Source organism: Gorilla gorilla, chromosome 3 (genome assembly GCF_029281585.2).
Source record: "Gorilla gorilla gorilla isolate KB3781 chromosome 3, NHGRI_mGorGor1-v2.1_pri, whole genome shotgun sequence".
In the NCBI taxonomy this organism is placed as follows: Eukaryota; Metazoa; Chordata; class Mammalia; order Primates; family Hominidae; genus Gorilla; species Gorilla gorilla.
This window is the reverse complement of record NC_073227.2, coordinates 41,819,606-41,836,178: the sequence shown is the minus strand read 5'-3', so window position 1 is coordinate 41,836,178 and position 16,573 is coordinate 41,819,606.

Below are 16,573 nucleotides of genomic sequence, written 5' to 3'. Positions count from 1 at the left end.
ATCCACCTGCCTCAGTCTCCCAAAGTGCTGAGATTACAGGTATGAGCCACTGTGTCCGGCCCACAATAGGCTGTTAAGTTCTAGATATTTATTTGAGATGTGTAAGTTTTAACTTAGTGGCAATATCAGCTAGACTGTAGCTTCTGTAAAGGCAGAAATTGCATCTGGCTTTTATATAACTATAATCCTAGCATTTAGCATGTGCTATAAAATGTGCTATTTTTTTAAAAAAAGTAGTCATTATTTAAGAATATTCATAAAAGAGGCTATTATTTGGCATAGTTGCTTGTGAGGCAAAGGGAAGGGGATCAAAATGCATGTGAAAATAGATGGTTCATGGGACTAGGGATATCATTAAGATTTGATGATGAGTAAATCACTGACATGGAATTAAAACTTACCTAGATGAGGACTGATGTTCATGAGATGAAAAGAATGAACAGGAATCAATTTGAAGAGACCCAAAAATCCATTTCTTTACTTGCATAGAATTTTGTGTGCATACTAGTAACTATTTCTATATATGATTCATTTATTTGTTTTTAAAAATTATTTTGTAAGCTTTCTTCCAATACGTAATTAACATCACTTGAAGTTAGTGACGGTCATTTAAAAAATATCACTGGCTCATAATGGCTATTTCAGATGTGTGTATGTGTATTACTATTTATATTTTCAATTTTCACACATGTAAAATATACATGTAGGAGATAATTTGCAGCAATGTTAACTATTAAGGTAATATCTGTAAAATTTTGCTTGTACTACTCAACATAATACACACACACACACACACTGCATATGCAATGAACACTTTCAGTTGATTGAAAATTCAAAAAAATTTAAAACCATAAATAAAAAAAGAAATATTAAACTCACATTTTATTAGCATAAGGACTTGAAGAATGAGAAACTGTTAATTTTATAGTCATTGATAATTTTTATATTTCAGAAACAAAACATTCCCCTTTAAAATATACATAATGCAAAAATTGCACCATACAACATCAACTTGACATTTTTCTATACCCCAAAGTTCACTAAGTAAGTTTTATTGGAAAGTACAATCACTGCACGTGGCATGCTATAAGGTATCACAATGAACAAGGATATTGCACTTCACTGATTGAGATAGAGTCCCCTCATTAATGGGAAAGGAAGCAGTAATTTCATAGCTTTGGGAATTGTTGTAACATGGATAGCCTGATATTACAATTTTGTCATACATATTTTAGTGCATCTTGGCATCAAACACATTGTTTCATGTAGTAAATTCTTTGGAATACTTGACTTCAACAGAGGTGAAATGAAAAATGTACCTGAAGTCCAGAGTGTCTGCCATGTAATTAGTTAGTTCCCTTGCTGCTGGGATGGTAGAATGTGAAATTATGGCTCATATATCTGCTGAATCAGTCTTTCTGGTCAAATCTTAGTATTATTACTACTAATCCTTTTCTCTTTCCTTGGCTGTTCACAGTCCCATGAGGCTTTTCAATCAAGAGTCTCAATAAAAGACTGAGCAGCTCCATATGGCCGTGCAGCGGTGAATGTAGAATGGGTTATTGGGAAGAATATTCAGACAGAAGAGAACTAATAGATTCTGTGCCTTCAAAGGCTGTAATTTCAAGTGATAATTAGAGGACATCACAAAAGAGACTCATGTCCAGTGATACAATATACTCTACAATTGAAATTTCTCCTAAAATAAAGAATGAATCCTATCCAGGTTTTGGGAGAAAGAAAACAAAACACCATAAATCATCTTGACTTTATTTGCATCTTAATGTCAAAATCTTGCCAACAACTGAAAACGAATTCTTAATATGGATGTTTCAAAAGTCAAAAACAACAAAAAAAAGTTTTAATCGTTTTTTGGAAAAGTTTATGAGCATCTAACTCAGTGAAAGTTTATAGCTGTGAAATCAGACAGATGTGGTTTTTGAATTCTGTCACCTAGATTGTATGTGAACTTGAACAAAAAACTTACTATTTATATTTTCCCTTTTCTCAACTGTAAAATACAGATGTAGGAAATAATTTGCCGCAATTTTAACTATTAAGATAATGTTTATAAGACTTTTGCATTTACTACTCAACATAGTGTAGCTGCTCAATGTATTGCAGGTATTTATTTTTATATATTTTAAATTCAAGTGAGACTGAAAATAATTTAGTAAATTCTACATGCTATGAAACAATTTTTTGCCATGTGTGGTTGGGACTCTCTATTGCCTGCTCCTTTGCTCCTAAGAACATCTCATTTGGATTTTTTTTTTTTTGCACTGATCCCTGAACTGGGTTTCTACATCTTGGTTTACAAATTTGAACCTAAGACCTGTTTGAATTAGAACCAATTCCTTGAATCCTAGAGCAAGAGAAGTTGGAGTTCAACAACGAGAACACATGGACACAGGGAGGGGAACATCACACACGGAGGCCTTTTGAGGGATTTAGGGCTAGGGGAGGGATAGCATTAGGAGAAATACCTAATGTAGATGACGGTTTGATGGGTGCAGCAAACCACCATAGCACATCTATACCTATGTAACAAACCTGCACGTTCTGTACATGTATCTCAGAACTTAAATTGTAATAAAAAAACAAATAATAATAATAATAATAATAATGTTGGAGTTCAAAACCCTGAATTCTGTTCATTACGGTTTGCTAGAATAGGATTTTTAAGCAAACAAAGCCGATATTTTTGAGCTACATGTAGTCTTATGATTCTCTTTTGTTTTTCTGACCTAGGTCTTTCTTCTAAAAAAGTGTCTGTTTTATCCACCTTATTTAGAGTAACTGTTTAATTTAGGCTCCCTGATTTAATAGTGGGACCACCTAATTCTTTTTTTTTTTTTTCGTATTTAAGTCAAAGATGGTGAGTTAAGGGTTAAGAAAAAAATACTTGTGTATTTTCTAGATTCTCATGCTTTTGATAAATGAGTATTTTTTCTATATTAAAAAATCATATTACTATGGTTTTATTTTCTGTGGCCTTAAGTTGAATGGTTAAATAATAAATATACATTTACTAGAAAAAATATGTTGGCTTTAAATAAACATAAACCAAATATATAGGATCATTAATATTCAAATTAGAATATTCATAGAAAAAATGTAGGTGGTGAAATAGGTATTTTGCAATTTAAAAATGGTGAAAATTAAAAATATCTTCTTTAAAAAGACTGGCATGTAACCTATCACTGGGATTCTTATGAAATATTAATTGTGTACAGGTTGAGGGAGATATGCAGCAAAACAAAGTGGGTGACAGACATGCTTGTACTGCTTTGTCCTCACCAAAGTATTCCCTCTTGCCTTATAGTGTACATAAAATATTCTAATTTTATCTTATTGTCTGGCTCTTCTATAGAAATGCAGTAGTTTCTTCTGCTTATAAGATCATGCTTTTAGGATAGATCTAATTATCTTCCTTTTCTCTATTTGTTTTTCAAGTCTTTTCCCCTCTGGTATTCTATACCTGTCTGGAGACTATTGATAAACATAAAAAAATGTTTTCAAAAAGCAAAGCTAAGTTTATTATACCTACTGAAGGAAGCAAGAACTATCTTGAGAGTCTTTGTCATGTCTCAAGTTGGGGAAATTAGGGAAGAATATGTGTTAAGTTTTAGGGCCAGAGAGGATCTTAAAAATCGGGCAATTGGTTGGAAAAACTGAAAGTTTATGACAAAGTAGTTTTGGGTTGGTCAATTCAGTGAGACAAAGGTCTTGAACTGAGAGCTGTCATGATCAAGCTGTTAACATTAGAAAGAAAATGATTTCAATCATTTAAACTCACCACCTTCTAGGAGCAAACATTTTCTAAAGTAAGTAGTTAAGTTTTCTGTTGTTGTTGTACCAGTATTGTTTAACACATAAAAAAGAAAATTGCTATGAAGAAGAAAGCAAATTAGTGTAACATGTCAAATACTTAGAGATATAATTATGGATCACTATAAAGTGGGCAGTGAGAGGATGCAAGACAAATATATTATGAATATTTTGGCTGTTAGATTATTTCACTGCTTGAGTGATTGAGAACAAGAAAATTAGAATAATTCTTTAGTCAAGTGGTTTTAGAGACTGAGAATTGGAAGAAACATTTACTCAGAGCTGATTTGTTTTGAAAGTGACAAAACCTATATCCACCTAGTTCACTGTGATGGTTACTTTTATGTGTCAACTTGACTGGGCTACAGGGTGCCCATATATTTCATTAAGTTTATTCTTGGTGTGTCTGTGAAGGTGTATCTGGATAAGATTGACATTTAAATTAATAAACTGAATAAAACAACTTTTCCTCCCCATTGTGGATGTGCCTCATTCAATCCATTGAGGGTCTGAATAAAAGAAAAAATCGGAGTAAGGGAATATTCACTCTCTCTGCCTGACTCTTTGAGCTGAGACATCCATTCATCTTTTTCTGCCTTTAGACTCAGACTCAGACTAGAACTTATACTGGTTCTCAGGCCTTTGGATTCATACTAGAACTATATTGTTGACTCTCCTTGGTCTCCAGTTTGCAGACTGCAAATACTGAGATATCAATATAGTGTAGATAGATATTAGCATTAGATATAGATACACATGTACACATATCTCATTGGTCTATTTTCCTGCAAACTCCTGGCTAATACAGATTTTGATAATGGGAGTAAAGTAACAGCCATTTTAGTCAACTCTGGCTGCCATAACAAAAATGCCATAGACTGGGTGTCTTGAACAATGGAAATTTATTTTTCACCGTTCTGGAGGCTAGGAAATCCAAAATTAAAGTGCCAGCAGAATTTGTTTCTTGTGAGGGTTCTCTTCCTGGTTTACAGGCCTTCCCACTCATCCTCACATGGTGGGAAGAGAGAGAGAGAGAGAGAAAGAGAGAGAGAGGCACAGAGAGAAAGAGAGTACAAGCTCCCTGGTGTCTCTTCTTTGAAGAGTCCTAATCTCTTCATGAGTCATCCATCCTCATGACCTTATATGAACCTGATTATTTTCCAAAGTCCTCATCTCCAAATACCATCACATTGAGGGTTAGGCTTCAACATATGAATTTTGAGGATGTAGTGCATTCCATAGCACTCACATAAGAAATTTTGTAGAACATAAGGTTAAAGAATATTTTCCTACAAGCCCAAAAGAAGTATAATAAATTAAGCACATATGCTTCATCTGAACTCAAAAGCTATGAAAAACAGAAGATATTCTCTTGTCTCACTGGGATTCTTATCCTCTCACCTCAATTTATCTTATTCTACCTCTTCCATCATCCTCTTACTCAACATTACCTTATTTTGTTTTCCCTTGACAGGTTGAATATAACTTTCAAAAAACACTACCCATAAATATGCAGTTTTCTTGTACTTACCAGAAAAATGAAACTGATTTCTCAAATTAATCTTCTATTTTGGAGTCATAAGTGTTAGAAGCTATGCAGCCTGAAAAATTGAATGGATTTCCATATTGTGGTACCTTGGTGAAATCACCAGTGGTTGGAAATATGAGGTCAGATATTCCACCTAGACAAAAGAACTCAAGAGCTAAGCAATGAATAACAGATGTGCCTAATACAGATAATGTGCACATTAGTTTCCCTCTGATTGCAGATGTGAGAATAAATTTTACCTGGCAGAACATTATGGATTTGGAAGATCTTGCAGAGATCAGGTCCACACACAGCATGCACAAACTGTCAGAACTGAAGCAAACTCTTCAGTTCCTATCTAATACATTATGGGATACCTTAGATTTAATCTTGTTCAATCAATTTATCTTATGGTTAAAGTAACTATCCCAGAGAAATAAAGTGTCTTGCTTCAAGTTTAAGAACAAAATAGTGAATAAAATGAGATTAGAACCAAGATCACATGACATATGGGATAACTCTCATTCCAGTATACCATGTGTGATGCTAAAGATCTTTTAGCCAATTCATATGTGTATATCCATGTGAATGCTTATGATGTGCATACACATGCACATGTGTGTATATATGTGTGTTTTTACATACACATTTCATTGGCCATTTTATAATTCTGGTAGATTAGAGATTTAGATATTTAAAAACTATGCATACTAAACAAAATGTGAAAGCTTAGTTTTATCATCTTGTAATTGGGAGAGCACTCCAGGTATGATGAAAGCTTTGAAACCACATATCATTTGAGAAATTAAATCTTATGTTTTAAAAACTTTCATGGCAAAAGGAAAATAAACTGAATATACATAAGCAATTAGAAATATAACAAGACAAAATTTTAAAGAAATATAATAAATATAACAAAGAAAAGTATTTCTAAATAGCTCCTGAAAAAAGGGTTAATAATAATTTTATATGTAAACTCTAATAAAAATACTAAATTCCATTTTAAAAAACTGGCTAAATGATGTGAATATGCAATCCTTACAAGAGAGTCAAATGGCCAGTATCTATAAAAAAGTGTTCTCATTTGCTGATAATCTTGGAAATGTAAAATAAAAAAAAAGGTTTTTTTTTTTTTTTGAAATGGAGTCTCGTTCTGTCACCCAGGCTGGAGTGCAGTGGTGGGATCTCAGCTCACTGCAAGCTCTGCCTCCCAGGTTCACGCCATTCTCCTGCCTCAGCCTCCCAAGTAGATGGGATTACAGGTGCCCACCACCATGCCCCACTAATTTTTTTTTTTTATTTTTAGTAGATACAGGGTTTCATCGTGTTAGCCAGGATGGTCTCGATGTCCTGACCTTGTGATCCGCCCGCCTCAGCCTCCCAAAGTGCTGGGATTACAGGCAAAAATATGTTTTTATCGATCAAATTAGCAAACAAATATAATACCCAGTATTGAAAGCATCACAATTTCATTTTTTTCCCAATTTAAATGCTACCTTATTTTAATGAGGTTTTTTTTTTTTTTTTTGCTCTGAATCTGCCTATTTTTGGACTTCATATGAATTAAACTATTTCTTTATATAGCTCTTTTTGGTAAACATTACGTTGATTAGATTTATACATACTAGTGCATGTAATGCTATTTGGAATTCTGTTGAAATGTTAAAATCTATTTAAATTTCCAATGAGTTGTTTATGAATAGTTTTTTGGGTTACTTCTAATTTTTTTGTTCTGAGAATAGTTGCAATGAACATAATTGCACTTTTTATTGGTAAAGAAGTGGATGGATTTCTATTGGGAATATCCATGTGAATGAAATTACTGTATCATTCATTTGTATAATTGAGTTTTAATGATTTCTGAAGTGGTTATACCAATTTTCACTCCTAAGAACAGTGTATAAAATTTCTTGATGTGTCACATGCCCTCCAAAATTTTTTTTTTTTTTAAATAGTAGCAATCTTCCTGTGTATGTAAGGGTATTTAAATTTGGTTCTAATTCACATTTTACTGATTACTAAAGAGAATAATCATGATTTCATGACTTTATTAATCATTTAGTTAGACTCAGAAAATACTTGTCCAAATATCTTAATGATTTTTCTATTGGATTGTTTCTCTTCTAAATTATTGAGCACATGTATATCCATATCCATATCTTTCATCTACCCAGTTATCAATTGATATATATATCTTTATATATATTTTTATATATCTAAAGAGATATATTTATATATTTATTTATTTTACTTAGTTAAAATACTTTTATTGTATTTTATTATATTTGTGTCTGATTATAGCTTTAATATACTTCTATTTCCTTGTATTTTACTTCCTAAATTTGTTGTTTGATTGAAATAAATTTGTATTGGTAATGCAATGTCACCCAAATATATTTTTTCATCAACTTCCCCTTAGTTGGAAGCAAAGAAAGCCTACAGCCTCTGTAAGTCTAGACAAGACAAGAAAAAGTATGATGGCTGGAGAAGTTGAAGTAGAATGAGGCAACATCTTAACCCACTGTCATAAACATTACATAATTTGCAATTACACAAAATGATACGACCATGTGAAATACTGTTAGTGCCTCTTCTGAGTCTTGGAAGGGGCCTATGTAAATGAGGAGCCCTGATGATTAAGCTTCATTAGCTCTATGGTTCATCTGCCTCTTCTCAACATTAAACATATTTACTTTGTTATATCTCCCCTACCAGAATAAAAACTCTAGATAATAAGGAATATTTACCTTTTATCCAACTGTTGTATTCCCATAGCCTAGAAAAATATTAGACACAGAAGAGGCCCTTATAAACGTTGGCTAGAAGAATGAGTGAACATAACAAACTGTAAAAATAGGTATCAGGAACACAGAGAAGCCAATGAATGAGGTGATTAATGCCATTAAGAATTTTGTATCCAAGACAGATCATAGAGAAACTTATTATACTTTACGTTCTTTTGATATTAATAATATCATTTCACTTAGTCCTATTTTCCTCTTCTGCAAAAATGAGGTAATTGCACTGTATTAGTGTCTTCTTGTGCTGCTATGAAGAAATATCTGAGACCGGGTAATTTATAAAAGAAAGAGGTTTAATTGACTCACAGTTCAGCATGGCTGGAGAGGGCTCAGGAAACTTACAATCATGGCAGAATACGTCCTTCTTCACATGGCAACAGGAAGGAGAAGTGCCAAGTAATGGGGTAACCATGTCATGCACAAACAGCTAAGCCCTCTTTTAGCACTATGTTTCATTTTCTAAATCTTATTCTACCACCTGGGAGCTATGATTCTCCATTTCTTCTGGTGATAAAATATTTTAAGGACCACTGAAATACTTTATATGACACTGCAATAAAATTAAAAGTAGTGCATTTGAATAAGTATATATCAAAAATTGCAGTGAGTGCTAATATATGTTAATTCCTCAATAAATGGAAGTTAAGTTGGACATGTTACTGGACAAATGAGCCAAGTATAGTCAAGTAGTGTTTGATGCTCATCCCATAATGAAGTTTAAAGTCATTGATAGAGTTTACAGTCCTTTCATCTGAAACAATATTGCAAGAAGGTTTTCCTGAAGGGCAGGGAAGAAAGAAGAGGAAGAAGATAAGTTTACTTCAAGTTTGAAAATTCATTTCCTGAAGCAGCCAGAAATAAAAGAGCACAGGTTAATTTAATACACTCTCTGATCTATTTTCAGTCAGGTAGAGTCAGTTTATAAGAGAGTAAGGCAGGAAGAGGAAAAAAAATCATTCAGACCAAGTTATGTTTTCTTTCTGCCTGAGGGATTGAGTTTAAGGAAACCCGCTGGGCATGTTTTTCTGTATATAATACCTTGGAAATGGAATAGGAGTAGGTAAAATGCAGGAATTATTCAGTGGAATTTTTATTGCAACATGAAATTAGCTCTCCAAATTAAGTGCTTTTTGGAAGTGAAACATTGCCCTATTGATGTAGAAGTTGGGGGAAGCGATATGCTTCATGCGAAAGTAAATTCTGGCTTAAAACCATTAGTCATGAATACCACTCAGGCGCTCAGTTTCAAATAATGTACTCTTCAGAGGTTGTCTTTATGGAGGAAATAAACATTTCTATAATAAACTTAATAGTTTTCATTGACCTCATTTAAATAACAATATGATTTACTTTAAAAGTTATCTTGAATAAAATTGAAACGCTGTCTCCTACAGAGATAATATTTCTTATACCTATTGAATGGAGTTGTCACTATCATTTTTTTAGACTCCATGTAAATACTGTTAATAGTCAGGATATTGGCATCAAATAGGGAAATACATAAAGAGTATGATGATCCGATCAATTGTTCTTACAGCAAGAGTAAAGGCAGAGATTTTATGAACCGATTTCAGCCCTTGAGCTAATATCCTATAGTATTCATAATCACTCTCAGACATCTTGAGTATGATAATATTTGGTTTTGTTTTGTTCTAAACTGTGATTTCTTGCTCTAAACTATGATTAATTCAACTATGATTGAATTAATTGTCTTTGAATCACACATTAAACAAAGTAAAATAAAAATTTAGCAATTATTTGTTAAATGGTAGTTCACTGCATATCTTTCCACTTCATGTGTTTATTCATTTAATAGATATTTTTTGAATGTCTACCATTTGCAAGCTTTGGTCTAGGGCCCCAATTGAACATATACTACATTGTTTCATTGTGTCTTCTATGTCCTCAACCTCATACTCCAGCCCAGTACTCAAATTCATGTTTCAGTTGTGTCTAAGCTGAAGCTAAAACACAACCACTGAGATCTTAAATACTTTTATTGCATTTAGTTAGCTACAACATTTCAATTTTGTATTTTATATATTTGAGTTTGAGTAGATATTCTTAAATCTTATTTTGTATTATTTGAACAAGGTAAATATGATTATTATTATAAAATCTATGTCTTAAAAACTTTAATATCTGTGGGTGTTTGTTCAGGGTTATCCAGAGGGACAGAACTGATAGGATATATGTAAATATGAAAGTGAGTTTATTAGGGAGAATTGGCTCACACGATCACAAGACAAAATCCCACAGTAGGCCATCTACAAGCTAGGGAAAAATAAGCCAGTAGTGGCTCAGTCTGAGTCCAAAAGCCTCAAAAACAGGGAAGTTGACAGTGCAGCCTTCAGTCTGTGGCTGAAGGCCCAAGAGCCCCAACAAAGCACTGGGGCAAGTCCCAGAGTCCAAAGGCCAAAGAAGCTGGAGTCTGATGTCCAAGGCTGAGAGGAACAAAGGAAGCATCCAATATGGGAGAAAGTAGGTAGCCAGAAGACTCAGCAAGCCAGCTTATTTCACCTTCTTCCACCTGTTTTGTTCTAGCCATGCTGGCAGCTGAATGATGGTGCCTACCCACATTGAGGGTGGGTCTTCTTCTCCCAGTCCATTGGCTCAAATGTCAGTCTCCTATGGCAATACCCTCACGGACACACTCAGACACAATACTTTACCAGCCATCTAGGCGTCCATCAATGGAATCCAGTTGACACCTAATATTAACCATCACAGTGGGCTTATTTGTTTTATTATTGGTTTTTCAAGAATGTTTCATATCTCTGTGTTTCAGTTCTGTGTTTTGGGGGTGTGTGTGTGTGTGTGTGTGTGTGTGTGCATACACTGAGTAGAGGAGTGTATGTATGCTGAGTGTGGGGATAACTACAGGACTAGATAAAATAATTTTCTTCCAAAAATATGTACATTTAATTCTGCTGTTGTTCTTTGGAATTAAAAAAATCCACCATACAACAATTCAATTTCAAGAGAGGAAATGATTACAAACTGAGCTACAGTCCCTGTAAGGACCCATCTACTTGTGATTCTCATTTTTTCCTAGCTTAAAGGCTTTTGAGTACCAATCTGTAGCTGGGGTACATCCCTTTATTCTTCAGTAGTCATAAGTAAAGCTCTTTTCATTTTTAAAGTAGTCTTCCCCAGAATCAACACACACCTCCAGGGGAAAAGCTACTCCCAAACCAGGCTCATCTCCCCAGGCTTTTGTCTAGCCCTGAATCTTGGTCATTTTTCACTACCTTGTTAGTTGTTTGCCTTTAAGAAGATAATTTTCATAATTTTTTACTGCATCTTTAAATTTTATTTTCATATTTCTTATTGCTTCTTTAAATTATATTCTGTTAAAATGTTGGTCTTTAATTACTTATTGGAGGACCTACTGAAACTCTCTTACCTCTTTATATATACAGATAATAATTTTAAAATAAATTCTATTTTTACATCCCTTTAAGATTTACAGATAAAATGAGAAGATAATACAGAGTTCCCATATATCCCACATCTATATTCCCCTGTTATTGTCTTATGTTAGTCTGCTACATTTCTTACAATTAATAAACCAATCTTGACACATCATCATGATCTAAATTTCATACTTTATTTAGATTTCCTGTTTTTACCCCTTGTCCTTTTTCTGTTCTAACATCTTATCTGAGATACCCCATTGCAATTAGTTGTCATAACCGTCTTTGACAAGTCTTAGAGTTTCTTGATAGTTTCTCAGACTTCCATTGTTTTTGAATATTTTGAGAGTTTTAAAGAGTACTTGTCCAGCATTTCTTAGAATACTCCGATATTGGAATTGGTATTTTTTTTTCATAGTTAGACTAGAGTCATAAAGTTTGGGAAGGAAAACCACATAAAAGTGCCATTTTCATTTTATCATATCAAGGGTACATACTATTAACATGATAAAACGCTGTTTATGTTGACCTTGATCACTTGGTTGAGGCAGCATTTTTCAGCCTTTTTCACTGAAAGTTTATTCTTTTCACCCTTTCCATACTGTAGTCTTTGGAAGGACATCGTCACACTTAGAGTATGAAGAAATAGGCTCCAAATCCTTGAGGTCAAAGTCTCTAGATAAATTATTTGGAATTCTTCTGCATGAATAATTTGTTACTTTATTTGGTTATGTTGCTATAGATTTATGAATATTTAAACTTTGGGTTATAGTTCAATGCTTCTTTATCTATTTTCTACTCAAATTGTTCCAGATCAGGCCTTTGGGAGTTATTTCCTAGGTCCCTTTGACATTCCCCCATCAATGTAAATATACTTTGGAGTACTTCCTTATTTATGGCACTACAAGATGTTTCAGCCTTATTTTGTATATTTCCTGTTCCTGTCCTAGAATGAGTAATTTCTCTAAGTATTCTGGTTTCTTTATTTAGAGAATGAAGAAAGCAGTCTTAGCATTAGATGGGCTTGATGATACTAGCCCATCATTGCTTCTAGAACCTCTAAGCTGACAGAACAAGGAAATATATGTGTTTATGCTAACCCATATATATGTACATATCTAGAAATTATATGTAGTCATTTATATTTATATTAAGCAAAGGCTGAGTTCATCTTGATGTCTCCACCTGTAATCCATTATCACATGGATCATTCCAGTCTTCTTTTTTTATTTTTTATTTTTTTTTTGAGACCGAGTTTCAGTCTTGTTGCCCAGGCTGGAGTGCAATGGCACGATCTCAGCTTACCACAACCTCCGCCTCCCACGTTCAAGCAGTTCTCCTGCCTCAGCCTCCCAAGTACCTGGGATTACAGGCATGTACCACCACGCCTGGCTAATTTTGTATTTTTAGTAGAGACAGGGTTTCCCTGTGTTGGTCAGGCTGGTCTCGAACTCCTGACCTCAGGTGATCTGCCCGCCTCATCCTTCCAAAGTGCTGGGATTACAGGCATAAGCCACCATGCCCAGTGGACCATTATAGCCTTCTTCTCTGGCTTATCAGAAAACTGACACCCCAACAGTGAGAAACTTGGCATCTGCCACCCACCATTCATTTACTTAAATTTTCAATTTCGGTATACCTGTATAATCTCTTGATTTATTTTTAAATTTTATTATCTTAGCAATTCATTTTTATCCTTTGTACTACTACAGTCAACTTAAATAGTGGACAATTAGCTACAGAGACAAGATTTTAAGTGATAAATTTTGATTTTCACACTTAAGAAAATAATTCATTCTTCACATATATGCATTAGTGCACGTCAAAATTTTACAAAACATAGAAAGCCAAATTAGCGTCGACAGGATTGTTGATAATCAATAAAGGGCTTACTAGAATACAAAATATAATTTGAAAAATTTTTTTGCATGTTACATTTTTTGAGATCTAGAGATAGTCACATACTATATTAATAAGTACACTCAAAATTTAATCTTAATATTTCATTTACAGAATCCAAAATTTAAAAGCATAGTCAGTAAGAAAATATTTTTCACTACAGCATAGAGCTAAATAAAAATACACCAGTATAAATGTATTTCTACATTGGGAGTCATTTCATTAAAATCAATTATTATCTATTGAGCAATGGACAAAAATCCACACAATGAAATTATCAACCAAAACAAAGCTAAAATATCTATATTAATATAAGACAAAGTAAGCTTAAGAACAAGAAATAATATCTTATTTCTTGGCATGGAAGAGGATATTACCTGTGTGGGTGCATTGGATCATGCCTTAATCACAGCTCTTGGGTGGCTGAGGCAGGAGTATGAGACCATCCTGGGCAACATGGTGAGACCCCTTCTGTGCTTAATAAATAATAATAATTTTAAAAATAAATAAAAAGAAAAAAGGAAAGGACATTATCTGAAAAGAATGATTCTATAAGACATATCAATCCTAAATGTGCATATTTCTAAAAACAGTGTCAAGACACATGAAGAAAAAAAGAAAGAAAAGAGAAAGAAAGAAGGAAAGAAAGAAAGAAAGAAAGAAAGAAAGAAAGAAAGAAAGAAAGAAAGAAAGAGAGAGAGAGAAAGAAAGAAAGAAAGAAAACCAAAAAGTTATATAGGTAAATCCATAGTTTGAAATTTCAACAGAGCTTTCTCAGCAATGACAGAACAATTACACAGACACATTCAGTAACATTATAGATGACCTTTATAAAATCATCAGAAAACTTGAACTAATTGACATTTATAGGACATTCTACCCAACAACAGCAGTGCACATGGAACATTAAAGAATATACATCTTGGCCACAAAACAAATTTTATTGCAAAGGTATCATGCAAAGTATGTCTTGAGCCATAATAGAAGTAAATTAGACATCAATAATAAAAAGATATAAAAAATATCCTAATATTTGGCAATTAAAGAGCATAATTCTATATAACTCTGGAGTCAAAAAGAATACGTAAAGAGAAATTTAAAAGTATTTAGACCATCATAAAAATGAAAATACAACCAATCGAATATATGGGATGCAGCTTACATTCTGTTGAGAGGAACATTTATAGCACTAAATGTTTTTTATTAGAAAGAAGACAGTTTTAAAATAAGTAACATAAGCATTCATCTTTAAAAAACTAAGAGAACAGGTTAAATCCGAAGCAAACAGGAGCAAGAAAATAAATATGAAACTAGAAATCATTAAAAATTAAGAAAAAGAATAAAGAAAATCAAAAAGCGCTGATTTCACCACTGTGCAATATATTCGTGTAACAAAATTATACTTGTGCCCTACAAATTTATACAAATAGAAAAAGGGGAAAAATCAATCAAATGAAAAGTTGGGCCCAGTGTGGTGGCTCACGCCTGTAATCCCAGCACTTTGAGAGGCTGAGGCAGATGGATCACGAGATCAGGAGATTGAGACCATCCTGGCTAACACGGTGAAACCCCGTCTCTACTAAAAATACAAAAAATTAGCCGGGCGTGGTGGCGGGTGCCTGTAGTCCCAGCTACTCGGGAGGCTGAGGCAGGAGAATGGCGTGAACCTGGGAGACGGAGCTTGCAGCGAGCAGAGATCACGCCACTGTGCTCCAGCCTGGGCGACAGAGCAAGACTCCGTCTTAAAAAAAAAAAAAAAAAAAAGAAAAAAAGTTGGGTATTTGAAAATATTCATAACATTGATGAATTCTTAGCCAAATTGACCAAGAGAAATAATCAAAAGACTTACATCTCTAATAGCAGGGAAAAGAAGAGACACTGCTAGTGAACCCGTAGACATCAAGAGCAAAATAAAACAATTCCAAAAACAACTCGATGCCCTCAAATTTGACAATTTAGGTAAAATAAGTGAATTTCTTAATGTATACATGCTACCAAAGTCATGTAAGACAAAACAGATAAACTGAATAAGTCCTACATTTATTTTTTAAATCATCAATAACCACCAAACTCTTAAAAAAAAAAAAAATATATATATATATATATATATATATATATATATATATATATATATATATATATATATTACACTTACACTTTCAGGTATCATTTGGACAATAGAGGCAATTCCTTACATGTGTAATTTGTATTATAGCTTACACTGTCATGTAGTAAAACTACCTTTTTCTAGTGCACAGTTTTATGCATTTTAACAGATGTATAAATTTGTATAACTACCATCTCGATGATGATACAAAATAACCTCCCTTTTGCTGTCCCTTTTTGTCATATCTGCCCATGATTAATTCTTGGCAACCTCTGATTTTTTTTTTTTCCCATTACTATGGTTAAGTTTATTCAAGAATATACAATACATAAGATCATAAGTTTTGGTATCTATGGCGAGGGCTTCTCTCATTCAGCATAATGACTTTAAGGTTTCTGCAAGTTGTTTTGTATACTAGTTAATATGTTTATAACTGACTTGTATTCCATTGTATGCATCTTCAACAGTAATTTTATTCATTTACCTATTGTCTTAATCAGTTCATGCTGTTCCAAACAAATACTATAGACTGGGTGGCTTAAACAACAATTTATTTCTTACAGTTCTGGGGGCCACAAAGTCCAAAATTAAGGCACTAAAAGATTCGGTGTCTGGTAAGAGCCCACTTCCTGGGTCCATAGATGGCTGTCTTCTCACTGTGTCCTCATATGGCAGAAAGAGAGCTAGAGAACTCTCTGGTTGTCTCTTTTATAAGGACACAAATATCTCTGGTGACAATCCACCCTCATGACTTATCTCCTGCTATGGCTTGAATGTGCCCTCAAAACGTTTACCTGTTGCAAACTTAATCTCCAATGCAATAGTGCTGGGAGGTGTGGCCTAATAAGAGGCGATTATGTCATGAGGGTGGAGCCCTTACGAGTGGATTAATGTCAGTATTGGCAAGAGTTGGTGGTTAAAATGAGTGTGGTTCCTGGTACCTCTTTCTACCTCTTGTGCTTGCTTTCACCTTCAACCCTTCCACCATGGG